The sequence below is a fragment of the Triticum urartu genome, unplaced genomic scaffold (genome assembly GCF_003073215.2).
Source record: "Triticum urartu cultivar G1812 unplaced genomic scaffold, Tu2.1 TuUngrouped_contig_7542, whole genome shotgun sequence".
NCBI classification, from domain to species: Eukaryota; Viridiplantae; Streptophyta; class Magnoliopsida; order Poales; family Poaceae; genus Triticum; species Triticum urartu.
In genome coordinates this window covers 13,216-29,369 of record NW_024118396.1, presented here as the reverse complement: position 1 = coordinate 29,369, position 16,154 = coordinate 13,216, and the positions used below count along the sequence as shown (strand labels likewise).

Below are 16,154 nucleotides of genomic sequence, written 5' to 3'. Positions count from 1 at the left end.
GCGTAGGATGAAGATGATCTCTCTCAAACAACCCTGCAACCAAATAGCAAAGAGTCTCTTGTGTGCCCAACACAACCAATACAATGGTAAATCATATAGGTGCACTAGTTCGGCGAAGAGATGGTGATACAAGTGCAATATGGATGGTAGATATAGTTTTTTATAATATGAAAATATAAAAACACCAAGGTAACTAATGATAAAAGAGAGCACAAACGGTATTGCAATGCGTATAAACAAGGCCTAGGGTTCATACTTTCACTAGTGCAAGTTCTCTCAACAATAATAACATAATTGGATCATATAACTATCCCTCAACATGCAACAAAGAGTCACTCCAAAGTCACTAATAGCAAAGAACAAACGAAGAGATTATTGTAGGGTATGAAACCACCTCAAAGTTATTCTTTCTGATCGATCTATTCGAGAGTCCGTAGTAAAATAACATGAAGCTATTCTTTCCGTTCAATCTACACTAGAGTTCATACTAGAATAACACCTTAAGACACAAATCAACCAAAACCCTAATGTCACCTAGATACTCCAATGTCACCTCAAGTATTCGTGGGGATGGTTATACGATATGCATCACACAATCTCAGATTCATCTATTCAACCAACACAAAGAACTTCAAAGAGTGACCCAAAGTTTCTACCGGAGAGTGAAGACGAAAACGTGTACCAACCCCTATGCATAAGTTCACGAGGTCACGGAACTTGCAAGTTGATCACCAAAACATACATCAAGTGGATCATGTGATATCCCATTGCTACCATAGAAAAGCACATGCAAGACATACATCAAGTGTTCCTCAAATACTTAAAGACTCAATCCAATAAGATAACTTCAAAGGGAAAACTCAATCCATTACAAGAGAGTAGAGGGGGAGAAACATCATAAGATCCAACTATAATAGCAAAGCTCGCGATACATCAACATCGTGCTGAATGAAGAACACGAGGGAGAGAGAGATCAAACACATAGCTACTGGTACATACCCTCAGCCCCGAGGGTGAACTACTCCCTCCTCGTCATGGAGAGCATCGGGATGATGAAGATGGCCACCGGAGAGGGATTCCCCCCCTCCGGCAGGGTGCCGGAACGGGTCTAGATTGGTTTTCAATGGCTACAGAGGCTTGTGGCGGCGGAACTCCCGATCTAGGTTATGTTCTGGATGTTTGGGTATATATAAGAGGTGTTGGCGTCGGGAACAAGTCAGGGGGGGTCTCCGAGGCGGCCACGAGGTAGGGGGCACGCCCCCACCCTCATGGGTGCCTCGGGACTCTTCTGGCCCATCTCCGATACTCCGTGGGCATCTTCTGGTCCAAAAATAATCTCCGTGAATTCAGGTCAATTGGACTCCATTTGGTTTCCTTTTCTGCAATACTCAAAAACAAGGAAAAAACAGAAACTGGCACTGGGCTCTAGGTTAATAGGTTAGTCCCAAAAATCATATAAAATAGCATATGAAGGAATATAAAACATCCAAGGTTGGTAATATAATAGCATGGAACAATAAAAATTTATAGATACGTTGGAGACGTATCAAACACTCTCCCCTCTACTTGCTAGTGAGCTGCTAGAGATGACTTGTTAGGCTTTGTGAGATTTTTCTCTATATACAGAAGTATGTGACATTTCTCTCATAGCAAACAACCGATTTTCCGTTGAAAGCAAACAACCGATCCTTCTCTTCTTACCTTAAAAAAGCAATTCACCCTCTCACTCATTGCACGATGCAATGGTCACACTCACATCTCAATTCCCCAGTGTGCTCTGCCCACCATGACTTCTCATTGTTGCCTCCCCTCGACGCCATATCATTTAGCTCCCACCTTGCTCTCAGCGCCACGCCCCCTTCTCTCCATGACGTCGCCCATCCCCTCCTCTCCCCTCCACGACATCCCAGGCCGATCCCGGTGCCAAGGACTGCACACCATCGTAGCCGAGGGTGACCACCACGACGACACAACCTGCTGCTCACCGCAACACTGCACCTTCTCCAACAACATATTCCTCTAGTGTCTATAGATGATGGATACTAATTTGTAATTGCCAAAGAAACAACCGGTGTAGCTTCCTGTTTGACAGCATAGTAGTCAGAGAAATAACCTTGTATACCTAGTTCACATGGTCATGATGTCATGATTAAAATGGATTTCTTTTGCTATGATAATAAAATTAACCATAGTGGACTCTACAGTTCAGAAATAAGTGGTTAATTTGGCGCAAGATAGATAACATAATTCTGAAAAAAAGACTCCGTAATTTTTCCAGACAAACCACAAAATAGTTTAGTTAGAGGAGATAGTAAATAAAACACCCCTTAAATTCTAGAATTGTTATAGAGGTGTCACAACTATGCTACTACTGCACAAATCTATGATTTTTTTTGAAATTAAATTATCACATCTAAACTCAAAACATCGGGGCATCCTTAGTTCATACATTCAGAGCAATGCAAACCTCCTAATCGAACATGCTGGACCTATGTGCTAGAAACTTGTAAAAAAATTGTAAAGAAATAGCAGATTCATGAACCATACATGACCTGATTAAGCCCTAGTAAGGATAAATCAGTGTCTATATGAATGCAACGACGTACCTTTTATCTCTGTGTCTTCTACATAATCCAATTCATATGATACTTGGTTTTGAAATGAAGTACCACTTAGAAAGTGTCTGAAATGAAGTACCACTTAGAAAGTGTCTTAGGGAAGAACAAGTTTGCCTCGGTTAGAAAAATACTATATCTACTGCACATCTTCATTAACCTTGTTGGAGCAAGAGAACCCAAATTAAATTTGTTGACAGATGCACTGTTGATACAAAAACCACCCATATACTTTAGTCTCTTGATAGCACTTGCCCTTCCAATAAGACAATTATTGAGCATCCAGTAGAGTATGAAACTCCTAGTGCTGCCTCATCAACCTCACATGAAGTATCGACAACCAACCGGTGATGTTAATGCCAATTGTAGCAGAAGTGTAACAAGGAATTATATAGTTACTTGCAACAAAAACCTAAGAAATATTAAATCAAGACATGAATTACAACACAACATTTGGAATAAAACATTGGTAAGATAATCATCATAAGAGCATGCCGATCAATACTATGTGATGACTAATTCGAATAGGCATGATATATTTCTACTAATGTAAAGTGAAGATAGATATATTAAAATACAATTGGAACTGAAGTATCTGAGAAAATAAGTGGATTCGATGTGTGTGGATGTACAAAGTGTAATAGAGATATTATAAGGCACACAATATCTGACAGCCTTGCCATGGCAGGCTTCCTCTTAACAAAAATAGAAGGGTGTATGCTAGTGACTCCAAATCATCCCTCCTACTGCCTGTACGACCTAAACAGGCATGGATGATGGCATATCTAATTGCTCCCCTGGGAAATGTCAAAAGGAAAAAAGTCAAATTTGTATCATAATTATGCAGAGAAAAAGTAGTAAGAACAAACCTAAATATGTCTGGCCTCTGGTCATACTGAACATGCTTGTTGCATGATCCTCTTTTCCAGTTGGATGCTGCATAATTTTGGTATCAAAAGAACCATGTGAAAAAGGTTAGCAGGGCATAAAATGCATCAACATTCTAACAAGTATGCCAATTGCTCTGAGCAAAGGGCATAGTGTTTTGAGAACACCAAACTGAATATCCTCATGTACGGATGAAACTACGTTATGTAATAGAATACCTAAGCCAAAATTAATGATAAAAGCTTATTTTCTTGAGCATATCCAAGCTGACCAAGAAAAAAGTTTTCAGGTTTGACATCACCATGTACAAAGCTGGGAATAATAGCAGGAGCAGCAAGTGTTAACGCCACTGGGGAAAAATGGAAGCAAGTGTTAACATCAGTGAGTAAAAACTAAGACAAATGCAACTCAAAAACATCAAGTGGCTTTAAATTACCCTTTGGAGTCAATCTTCTCAAAAATTGATACGGCATCAACGACAATATGAGCAACCATTTGAAATGGCATCCTGTTAGGGGAGTTCATACTTCCAGCAAGTAGTAAGGGGAACAAGCAGCGAGGATGAAAAGATGGAAAGTATACTTCTTCTGTTCAAGTGAATCATGAACATCCCATAGGTTAGGACCAAGCATATCCATTATCTGAAATTTGGAACAATTGTTCAGCGAAAATATCATAATGAGCTGAGAGCCACTTCTGAGTGCGTTTTTCTCTCGGGAAGTTAAACTCACAAGAGTGTGGTAGTCTCCTTGATGACCCATGTAGTGTACTGATGGTATGCCATAACAGCCATTGAGAGTCCTGCTCACAAAAGGATAACATGACATCCTCCACAAAAAACTATACAAATGTAAAAAGGGGATGATTGTGTATAATTCTTGCTGATATACTTCCACTCTAATGGGGCGTTATAGCAACCTGCTCTGCTTTTCTGATGCTCAAATTTAAGTGCAACCTACATGAAGATAAGATTCTTTTTAGATAAAAGAGGATCTCATCTAGCCTCTGTATCGACTGATGCTCAAACAAGTGTATATTAAAGTGAATCAAGAACAGATTTCGGTGTCCATTTAATGCAGGTAGCTAAGAGAAGCTCGTGTGCATTTGGACCGTTGTATGCTCCACCAGGCATATCTATTCGTATGCCAACATACACCTTGCCAGAGCTACATTTACTTAACTTCCTACCAGTTATATACTCTGGGGGGTCACATACTACCTGCATCCAACAGTTAAATAAGATTTAGGATTTAGGAGCTTAATTCATGGCAGTAAATCTCTAGCCTATAAACTGGTATTGTTAGATCAGTAATAATAGCAGCACACGAGAGGCAAACTCAGAAAAACTATGCATCACGAGCAATATATGATAAAAGTACTTTGGTGATGAATTTTTATGCGAAAAGACATGGCAAGTTAGTTCTGATGCCCGAAAAATGCACTATTTCCAGAACTTGTTAGCGGAGTTGTCAAAGTTGAGAGATTAGGAAAGGTGTTCAGCTTTGCCACATATATTATGACCTATGAAAGTTGTCTCAGTGAAATATGAGCAACCGCGGGAAAATTAGGAAAGCATACCCTCTCTGGCACAAGCGGTATCGTCATGGCCTGAAAACCTTCAGTGATGGCTCCTGGGATGTCATCTCCTTTAGGCTTCGAGATGGGCTTTCTCTTTCGACAGTAGCAGAACAATTAACAGCCTATGAATATAAATAAACACTTAAAACTCACTGCGAATGTAAAAATGGGGCACACAACATTGAAGACTACCTAACAGCCTGACATCAGCAGTTCAGCACATGACCATTTGTCAGTTAACAGAAATAAAATTTGGCTTCAGGCCATTGACGACCGAGATCGTGTGGATGCTCTAAATCCCTGATATCACCAAAATGAAAACGTTAGCACCATTCTCGACGTGTTGATGACTCTGAAACTGCCAAAAGAGAGACGGTGCTCAAATAAATGTGTTTCATCCCCCTCCCTTGGTTCTACTTTTCCTTATCTGTACAGCTTCTTCCTCCCAACCTAAACCCATCTTTCCATCTACTGAGCAGGAAGCCGTTTGAAGTGCGAGGAGAGAGAGAGAGATCCAGGATCATACTGAATTGCACTTCCCACCCGAGCAGCTCAGTAAATGGCACACATATTCTAGTGATTCCACACAAATCATGTCCCATCTGTACTTCAGCGGATACTAACTTGTAATGATTCCGCACATATTCTATGGAACAACATTGATCAAGTAAAGTAAATACTTCAGTGGGTATGTCTACTAAACAACTCATTACCTGCAACCCACTAACACACGTAAGCATTATTGTCCAAGTCTAGCTAGAGTTTACAAGAGTGCCCGTGCGTTGCCACGTACACAACCATATTTCTCCCACCATGACTCAGAGCCCTCCTCCATGCTCCGCTCCTTAGCAATTTGTAAATATAAGAAGTCAAAATGAACCACTCATATAAATCTTGTTGTGAAGTTGCTTTTACACATGAACATAAGAAAAAGGGGTACCATAAACTACAATTAGGAAAAACTTGTGAACCTTCTTAGTATCATACCTGAAGCTACAAGGCCGTTGTGGCACCTGTCAAACAGTAGACCAACAGATAGGATCGGCAGTCGCACCATTCCCGGATGCACAGTTCCTCCGCTCCTTCCCCGCCACAATCCAGAGCCCTTTGTCATGCGTCGCTGTCACCTAGAGCCCTCCTCCATGCTCCACTCCTTAGCAAAATCAAAGAAGGCAAAACAAACCACACATATAAATTTTGCTGTGAAGTTGCTTGTACACGTGAACATAAGAAAAGTGGGTACCATAAACTACAATTAGGCAAAATTTGTGAGCCTTCTTAATCTCATACCTGAAGCTACAAGGCCGTTGTTGTCATCAACCATTGCTGTTGTATGTGTGTATATTGGTATTCAACCTCAATTCCTCATAGTTTGTAAATCAAGCACATACCAGTAGCAGCCTCGTTGATGGTCGTTGTCACCGTCTGCTCCCAGGAGGTCATCACGAGGCAGCCGCTGCTCCTTCCCATCATCCATCGTCTCCATCTTCCTCGGGTCCACGGGCTCGAGCAGGATGCCAGCGACGGCCAGAGGGGTGGCGACGCGCATGCCGGCAGGGGAAGGAAGAACAGGGGTGTCGGTGCGCCCTCTTGGGAGGAGCAGGGGCGATGGCAGGTGCTCCAGGAGGAGGCCGGGAGTGTGTGGGAGGGGCGCGCATAGGCGGCATGGGCGGCCGGGAGCGAGGGAGGAGGTGGGGGCGGGGCGAGCCAGGATCAGGGGAGGAGATGGGGGCGGCCGGCGCCGGGAGACGGGGAGGAGGTTGGGTGCTGGCGGCGAAGGGATCTGGAGGCCTTGCTCGAGGGCAGTCTGGAGGGCACTCTCGCTCGTGCGTGCCAGTCGTGGTTTTTTCCGTGGGTTTTTTCATAGGTCTTTTTTCGCTGGTTTTTTGTTGAGGCATGTGCGAGGCGTGTGAGGGGCCGGAGGCATCTCTCCCTCTTTACGTGGTTTTGTTTGGTTTTTTTGTCTACGGGTTGTTGCCTGCGGGGAACTCGGAGGTGGAGGAGAGAGGGAGGATGAAAAAAAAACAATGGTAGGTGGGATGAAAATTAACCGCGGAGACTACCAACTGAGACATTAGGAGTAGAGATTGGTGTTAAACCTATTTTATTCCAACTTCTCTATGGTTCATACCCCCCGATACTAGCCATAGATTCATCAAAATAAGCAAACAACACACGAAAAACAGAATCTGTCAAAAACAGAACAGTCTGTAGCAATCTGTATGTTTCGAATACTTCTATAATTGCAAAAATCCCGAGAAATTAGGAAGTCCTAAATAATTTATATATTAATCTACTATAGTTGGAATTGATATTTTATCACTCTCTGGTAAAAAATCAAAATTATTCTCGTGAGCGCATATTTTCTGTTTTTTCAGCAAGATCAAATAACAATCACCCAAGAAGATCCTAAAGGCTTTAATTGGCACAAACACTAATTAAAACATAAAAAATACAATCATAACAGAGGATAGATGATTTATTTATTACTAAACATAAATAAAAAGCAAGGAACAAATATAAAATTGGGTTGCCTCCCAACAAGCGCTATCGTTTAACGCCCCTAACTAGGCAAAGAAAACAAGAAAAGATCTAGGTATTGTCATCTTTGGTATGCAATTCTTCAATTGAACACTTATAACCCTTAGGAGTTTCCTTCTTTTTATGGATGATCAAACTCCCAGGCAAGAAATCAAGATAATCATTTGTAGCAAAAGGTTCCTTAATGATAGCGAAAAAATTGGGGTGAACACTTATTGATTTGAGATCCGCATTCTCCTTACTAGAAGATTCACCCTTATTTTTATGAACATACATAAACTTAGCAACTTTGGTAGGAGGTGGGTTTGAAGTGTTTCTCACGGTAGAAAAGGCAACCCCTAAGTTGGTAATAATATCCTCAAGTTTATCAATTCTAGTGGAATCTTGATCTATCTTTTCATTAACTAAGGGTTATTTTTCTCTCAAATTTTCCAGAGTAACTCCTACCTTAGATCCATATTGGGTAATTTGGTTGTGGATCTTTTTATCCAAATTCTCAATCAACTCTACAGTTGCAACTTTATTTTCAATAATTTGAAGCCTTTGCATCACATGTTCCCAAGTTTAAATAGTTCCATTAACCAAAAGAGGTGGTGGGCCAAACAAATCTATCATAGCGTTATAAGAATCAAAAGTATGGCTACCCAAGAAATTCCCTCCGGTAATGGTATCAAGAATATATCTGTTCCAAGGGGTGATTCCTACATAAAAATTGCGAAGAAGAACGGAAGTAGATTGCTTCCTAGTGGAACTAATCCGAGCATTGCAAATTCTATAGCAAGCATCTTTTAGATTTTCTCCCTCCCTTTGTTTAAAATTAAGAACTTCATTATCGGGAGTAATAACAATGATAGAAGGACTGGCCATGAAGGCAAAACAAACGATCTAACACATGAACACACAAGAAGAAAGTGAAAAGAAACGAATGGAAAAAGGGCGAACGGAAAAGAGGCGAATAAAACGGCAAGGGTGAAGTGGGAGAGAGGAAAAGGAGAGGCAAATGGCGAATAATGTAATGCGAGGGATAAGAGTTTGTGATGGGTACTTGGTATGTCTTGACTTGAGTGTAGATCTCCCCGGCAACGGTGCCAGAAATCCTTCTTGCTACCTCTTGAGCATGCGTTGGTTTTCCCTTGAAGAGGAAAGGGTGATGCAGCAAAGTAGCGTAAGTATTTTCCTCGGTTTTTGAGAATCAAGGTATCAATCTAGTAGGAGACTACACGCAAGTCGCCTAGTACCTGCACAAAGAAACAAGAACCTTGCAACCAACGTGATAAAGGGGTTGTCAATCCCTTCATGGTCACTTACAAAAGTGAGATCTGATAAAGATATTAAGATAAATATTTTTGGTATTTTTGTTGTATAGATTGAAAAGTAAAGATTGCAAAATAAAATAAATAGTAAACTAGAATTGTAGATCGGAAACTTATATGATATGAAGTAGACCTGGGGGCCATAGGTTTCACTAGTGGCTTTTCTCAAGATAGCACATATTACGGTGGGTGAACAAATTACTGCCGAGCAGTTGATAGAAAAGTGCATAGTTCTGATGATATCTAGGCATGATCACGAACATAGGCATCACGTTCGTGTCAAGTAGACCGAAATGATTCTGCATCTACTACTATTACTCCACACATCGACCACTATCCAACATGCATCTAGAGTATTAAGTTCATAAGAACATTGTAACACATTACGCAAGATGACATGATGTAGAGGGATAAACTCAAGCAATATGATATAAACCCCATCTTTTTATCCTCGATGGCAAAAATACAATACGTTTCGGTTCCCTTTCTGTCACTGGGATCGAGCACCGCAAGATTGAACCCAAAGCTAAGCACTTCTCCCATTGCAAGAAAGATCAATCTAGTAGGCCAAACCAAACTGATAATTCGAAGAGACTTGCAAAGATATCAAATCAGGCATATAAGAATTCAGAGAAGAATCAAATATTGTTCATAGATAATCTTGATCATAAATCCACAATTCATCGAATCTTGGCAAACACACCGGAAAAAGAATTACATCGAATGGATCTCCAAGAACATCGAGGAGAACTTTGTACTGAGAACCAAAGAGAGAGAAGAAGCCATCTAGCTAATAACTATGGACCCGAAGGTCTCTGGTAAACTACTCACACATCATCGGGGAGGCTATGGTGTTGATGTAGAAGCCCTCCGTGATCGAATCCCCCTCCGGCAGAACGCCGAAAAAGGTCCCCAGATGGGATATCACGGGTACAGAAGGTTGCGGCGGTGAAAAAGTGGTTTCGTGGCTCTCCCGGATGTTTTCGGGGTATAAGAGTATATATAGGCGAAAGAAGTAGGTCGATGGAGCTACGAGGGTCCCACAAGGGTGGGGGCGCGCCTACCCCCTGGGCGCGCCGCCCTACCTCGTGGCCACCTCCTTGCTTCCTTGACCTCCAATCCAAGTCTCCGGGATTGTGTTTGTTCCAAAAAAGATCCTCGTGACGGTTTCGTTCCGTTTGGATTCCGTTTGATATTCCTTTTCTGCGAAACACTGAAATAGGCAAAAACAGCAATTTGCACTGGGCCTTCGGTTAATAGGTTAGTCCCATAAATAAGATAAAAGTGCATATTAAACCCATTAAACATCCAAAACAGATAATATAATAGCATGGAACAATCAAAAATTATAGGTACGTTGGAGACGTATCAGTGCTCGCCGGACTCGTCGTCTTGATCATGATCACCATCTCTGTCCTTCTTATCTCGGCCCCGAGCGGGCCTCTCTTGTTGATTTTCCTTGCCACGGTGACCTCCTTGGCCACTACGCTTCTTGCCGGACCCCTGAACACCATCTTGACCCTTCTCCTTGTCCCGCCTCGCGTACTCAGCCTTCTGCTTTTCCGCGAGCAGCTCAACCTGCCGGCAGTTCTGGAGGTCGTGACCCTTGGTGCGATGGATCTTGCAATACTGCTTGTCGGAGCCTCCCGGTGATGCGGAGCATCCTTCCACCATCCCCATGGACTCTACACCAACACATCAAGCCCCACGTGGACCTGTCACAAGAGCGAGAGCACGTTCTTTGGAAACCGAGGTGAACTCCTTCCTACTTGACTTGCATACGGATGTGAACGGGACTTGGTTGCTACCTCACCAAAATATGCTATGTCTCATTAGGTATAAAGAGGAACACCACCATGAGGCTCAGGAGCATCCCCAAGGAGACGGAGGACCACCCTAAGGCCATGCGAACCAAGACGGAGCACAACAGCAGCAACAAGGGAAGTCCCAGGTGACCCCGTGCGCATAGGCCCCCGAGACCCCGTGCCCACAGACTGCCCAGGAAGTTGGCACTGGAGCACCCCGTGTGCACGGGCGTGTGCCGTGCCCACGGGACCCCCGTGCACACGGGCCCGACTTGCCCCGTGCGCACGGGCCTCCCAGGATGGCCGGCTGAGATTGCATTTCGCCCTCCTCTTCATCTCCTTCAACTCGAAGGCTATATAAGTCGTACCTAGAACCATGTTTAGGGATAGCAAAGTATATGTGAGACATTTGTGAGCTTTGCTCCTTGTATCCCCTCCTCTTGGAGATTTGGACCCCTCTTGGGAAGAATCCTTGGGATTATCAAGCCCTCCTCATAGAGAAGATCAAGATCAAGACCTCACTTAGTGGGAAGAACTTACCTAGTGTTATTTTCCTTGAATTTTTCATGTGATCTTGTGGATCTCATGTGTGCTACTCTAGTGGATGTGATATTTGGGTTTGTTTGAGTGTTTTGTGCCTTGTGTTATTGAGTGTTCTTCCTCTTTCCCCCCTCCAAGTGTGAAAAGATCCCCTCTAGGGTTTTGCCCTACAACATCTTGGTATCATGAGCAAGGTTGATTCACATCTTGGAGTCCCATCCCCCCACTTGCTAGCTTGATTTTGTTGTTTTTCGTCCAAATTCAAAAATCTCCACCAAAAATAGCCCCAAAATATTTTCTTGCAATTTTTTGGATCTTGTGAGATTTGGTTGTTTTGGTCCACGAATTTGGTGTTTGGCAAGTGGATCTGCCCAGCTTCCAGCATCCCCACCTTTCCTTCCTTCGAAATTGGCCAAAAAATTGGAGATTCCCACGGATCAGGAGCAGTTCATCCGCTTGCAGAGCACCCTGTGCACACGGTCCATCGGGACCCCGTGCACACAGGACCCCGTGCACACGGGCCTCACTTATTTTGTGCGCACGGACCCTCCAGAAACTTTCGGCCATTCCTGTTTTGCATAGTTTTGATTCCAAATCACCACTCGTGTTCTTCTGCACTATTTCTCGTGGTCGTTTGAGTTTCGGGCTGTGGTTTCTAGTGTGTCCTAAGGTATTTCGGCTACTTAGGCGCATTTGGACATCATCATCACCGCTTCTCAACCATCGACTCGGACTCCACATCGACTTCGACAAATTCAGCTCCATTCCAACCGTAAGCAAGGATGGTAAACTCGACGACACTCACCTTTGCTTCTGCATTGATAACCCAAGCCTTTTGCATCACTTACCCATCGAGACTAGCAAGTTGAGAATTGTCCGGCCACGCTTTTGTGCACCATAGTGATCGTGTTATCTTCTTTGTGTGATAAGTCTCTCTCGTGCATATCTTACAATACTTGTCTCATATCATACTTGGCTCGAGCATCAAGCATAGAAAAAAAGAAAAAAAAGCTTTTAAGCAAAAGATGAGACACGTAGAACTTGTAAGCTTTAGCATTAAGCCTTGTTGCATAGTCACATCATCTTGGTCACCGCATATATAGCATAGTCGGGATTGAAGACGACACGTTTCTCTCATAGGTTGGTGCACAAGCGTATCTTGCCCATTGGAGCAATCGAGCTAGCGTCTCTCTAGTATTCGCACAACAAGAGCATTTGCCGTGGTTACACATTTGAGCTCACCCCTTGGTTGTGCGGATCTCATCTATCTTCCGTGTGTGTATTTCTAATGATATCCCTGGGTTTGATATATTTGCTTTACTTGCATCTTTGTGAACCTTCTCAACCTTATTGATATCTTGTCTAACATTTGCTTGAAATTTTTTCCACCCTCCTAACTGAGCTACTCCATAAGCCTTCTACTTGTAGGTGTGGGAAACAAACCCGGTTCCAATTCTACTATTGTGGCATTACATTGAGTGACACTTGTTACATCCTCAATCCTCAGAAAGGTAACTTCGGTATTGTTCTCTCATTTTCCTACTCACCCCACTTGGATATGATGGATAGGCCAACTTTGTCGGCGAACCCGCTTTTTGAGCAGCAAGAAGGTGATCACGGCTACGTCACCAAGAACCACTTCTTCATCGTGCAACGAGCTCTACTTCAAGAGAGCAAAGCGTTGGGTGAACGCTTGGAGCAACTCACCTCTGACCTTCGTCAATTGGAAACACAGAACCGCGACTACATCGATGAAAAGTTCAATACACAAATGGAGGAACTCCGCAACCTGATCGTGCGACACCCATCTTCCTCATCCTCGTCATCAAGATGGCTTAACTCAAGCCGCCGATCAAGTAGGCAATCTTCAGAATCCTCCTCCTGTGAAACAAGTCCTCCCCGAGCTCGAGTCCCTTGTCGTGAAGATCCTCAAGATCGCCAACCTCCAGAAAATCCATTCCATGGCAATGGCTTACAAGATCGAATCTGATCTCATTGAAGGTCGAGACAACAATCGCAAGAACCAAAGGACAAAGAGCAAGTACCTCCACAAGTACCTCGTCAAGAGACTCAAGATGATGACGCCATCCGTCAAGCATAAGCACTCCAAGCACAACGCGCACTCCGCGAGTCCACTCGAGCCGTTGCGGAGTGCAACCGCCAAGTGCGAGAACAAGAGGAAGCTCTTCGTCGGGAGATCCAAGAAGAAGCCACGCATCGCGAAGAAAAACAAGAAAGGCGCAACCAAGTGCATATTCCTCGTCCTCCTCCACGACAAGAACGACACCAAGTGGAACAAGTGCTTCATGACCCTCCTCATATTCCTCGTCCTCCTCCACGACAAGAACGACACCAAGTGGAACAAGTGCTTCATGACCCTCCTCCGCACCAAGAGCGACAACACGACGAACAAGCATTCGAGGACCTACCTCCATGACAAGGGCAACATCACAACCGCTATTATGATGAAGAACTACGCTACGACAAGCTCAAGTTCACCATGCCCAAGTTCTCCAGAAGCAATGATCCCAAAGAGTATCTCTCATGGGCCTTGAAGGTGGACAAGATATTCCGTCTTCACAACTACGACGAGAAAAAGAAGATCACCATGGCCTCACTTGAGTTCCAAGACTATGTCCTCATTTGGTGGGAACAAGTGATCGACCGATGACAAGCACGAGGAGAACCAGCAATAACAACTTGGACGGAAATGAAGGATGTCATGAGAGCTCGCTTTGTGCCTACACACTACACCTGTGATCTCTTCAAGAAGCTGCAACTCCTCAAGCAAGGCACGAAGACGGTGGAAGAATACTACCAAGAGATGGAGATTGCCATGATACGAGCCAATGTCAAGGAAGATGATGAGCAAACAATGGCCCGCTTCTTGAACGGCCTCAACCACCCCCATCAAGCGGATTGCCGACTTCCAACCATACTCAAACCTTCTCGAGCTAGTTCACCAAGCAACCAAGGCTGAGCGACAAGTGCGAGATGACTTCAAATACGCCAAGTACTCGTCCAAGACTTTTGGCTCCTACTCTCAAGCTCCCGCGACTTCGGCAACTCCTACCCCAACTAGAACATCACCAAGTACCGGCGACAAGTCATGTTCCAAGCAAGCTAAGCCTTCCTCGACTCGCTCTCCGGCAAGAAACTACAAGCCCAAGAATCCATCATCTTCGGCGCCACCAAACGACCCCGTCAAGACAAGTTCTTTCAAGTGCTTCACATGTGGTGGCCGAGGACACAAGTCCTTCGAATGAACCAACAAGCGGACAATTATTTTCAACGATGATGGCACATATGACTCGATGAGCAAAGAAGAAATGGAAGCCCTTGAGCACGTCGCAATGCACCGGCGCGTGAACGAAGATGAAGATGATCAAGTGTTTTGTGACAATGATTCAAGTCCCTCTCTCGTGGTCTCCAAGGTCTTGACGCTCCAACACCATCAAGATGAAGACCAACGATACCACATCTTCCACACCAAGGCCGGCATCAATGGGCGTTCTGTGAAGGTCATCATCGACGGAGGAAGTTGTCACAACTTGGCAAGCGACGAGCTATGTTCCAAGCTGCAATTGGTCAAGAAGAAGCACCCTCATCCCTACAAGGTGCAATTGCTAAGCGACTCCGGCACTATTCAAGTGGAGCATACGGTACAAGTTTATTTCAAGATCGGCGCCTATGAGGACACCTTGGAGTGTGACATAGTACCCATGTCCGTGTGCCATCTTCTCTTGGGTCGACCTTGGCAATTTGACCGCGGAGTCACCCACAATGGAAGAAAAAACCACTATAGCTTCAAGATGCAAGGCAAGGAATATGTGCTTCGACCTATGTCACCAAGCCAAGTAATCGCCGACAAGCAAGCTTCCACCCACCGTAGAGAGCCTAGTGAGAGAGTGAACCACCAAAAACAAAGTGAGATCCACAAGCCAAAATTGAGCGCCTCTTCGCCAAGAGAGAACAACTTAGTACTCCTAGACACAAAAAGAGAGATGAGAAGGAGCTACCATGGGAAGCCAACCCGAGTCTCAAGGGCTACTACCTATACATAGGTGCATCTTTGCAAATAAAATATAGTTGAAAACATTACATCACAAACCTCGAAGCCTTTTAGCAGGCTCATGAAGGCCTCATTCAACCCGCTTTTCGTGGCCAGGACCTTTTCGACCACCGTGCCCATCAAGGTATGATGTTCCTCTGAGACAGACGCCTGTCGCAGCATGTTTGTCAATATATCCGGCGCCTCTGGGTCTCCGGAGGCTGCTGTAGGAGTACGGCCTCCCTTTAAAGGGATCCGTTTATTCGTATACGGCTGTAGACTGGAATGTTCGGGGCCTTTATTGTTGGTCCCCGTACCTTGGGCCACCGAAGTATCACCTTCGGGTTGTGTCTTCATCATCCCTCGCACCACTTGTTGATCAGGAGAGACCCTCCGCGACAACACCTCGAAGTCGTTCGCCCTGTTGGGCGAGGAGATTGGTGGAGGCGTCTCGCTCTCCATCATCTCCGGGAGAAGATCCCCCGAGGAAGAGGATTGTTGAAGAAGACTGCGTGCCGTACTGCAAAAAACATATATTCTAGTAGACGTTACAAGAAAGGGATGGGACGTGTTTAAAACACCCTTGTTCACTTACGATTTGGCTTGAGGCTTGTCCTCGTCATGGGACTGCGCGATGACGTTGTCCTCCAAGCCCGAGCCACCCAACGAAGGCATCTTTCCTCGCTTAGGATCCTTTTCCTCCCAATCTTCGGAGGCGGCCCTTTTCTTCCCATGGGGGGAAGAGACGTTGACTTCCCCGTCATTTTTGTCTTCGGACGATGGAATCTTGTCTGGCGCACCTTCGGGATGGGGGCCATCTTTG

The 16,154-nt window shown here is 44.3% G+C and overlaps 1 long non-coding RNA gene across 3 annotated transcripts; it reads right to left on the bottom strand.

Moving 5' to 3' along the window:
• Window positions 1-1,502: 1,502 nt before the first annotated feature.
• LOC125531587 lies at window positions 1,503-6,192 on the bottom strand. 3 transcript variants are annotated; one of them, XR_007293346.1, is made up of 8 exons: window positions 6,069-6,192; window positions 5,274-5,925; window positions 5,082-5,203; window positions 4,235-4,722; window positions 3,940-4,144; window positions 3,722-3,852; window positions 3,485-3,551; window positions 1,503-3,412 (listed from the first exon to the last, which is right to left on the bottom strand). It is a non-coding gene; the product is annotated as an uncharacterized LOC125531587 (long non-coding RNA). The 3 variants fall into 3 exon arrangements; XR_007293345.1 differs by having other exon boundaries at window positions 3,485-3,852; XR_007293347.1 differs by having other exon boundaries at window positions 3,485-3,852; window positions 4,235-4,304.
• Window positions 6,193-16,154: the final 9,962 nt, after the last annotated feature.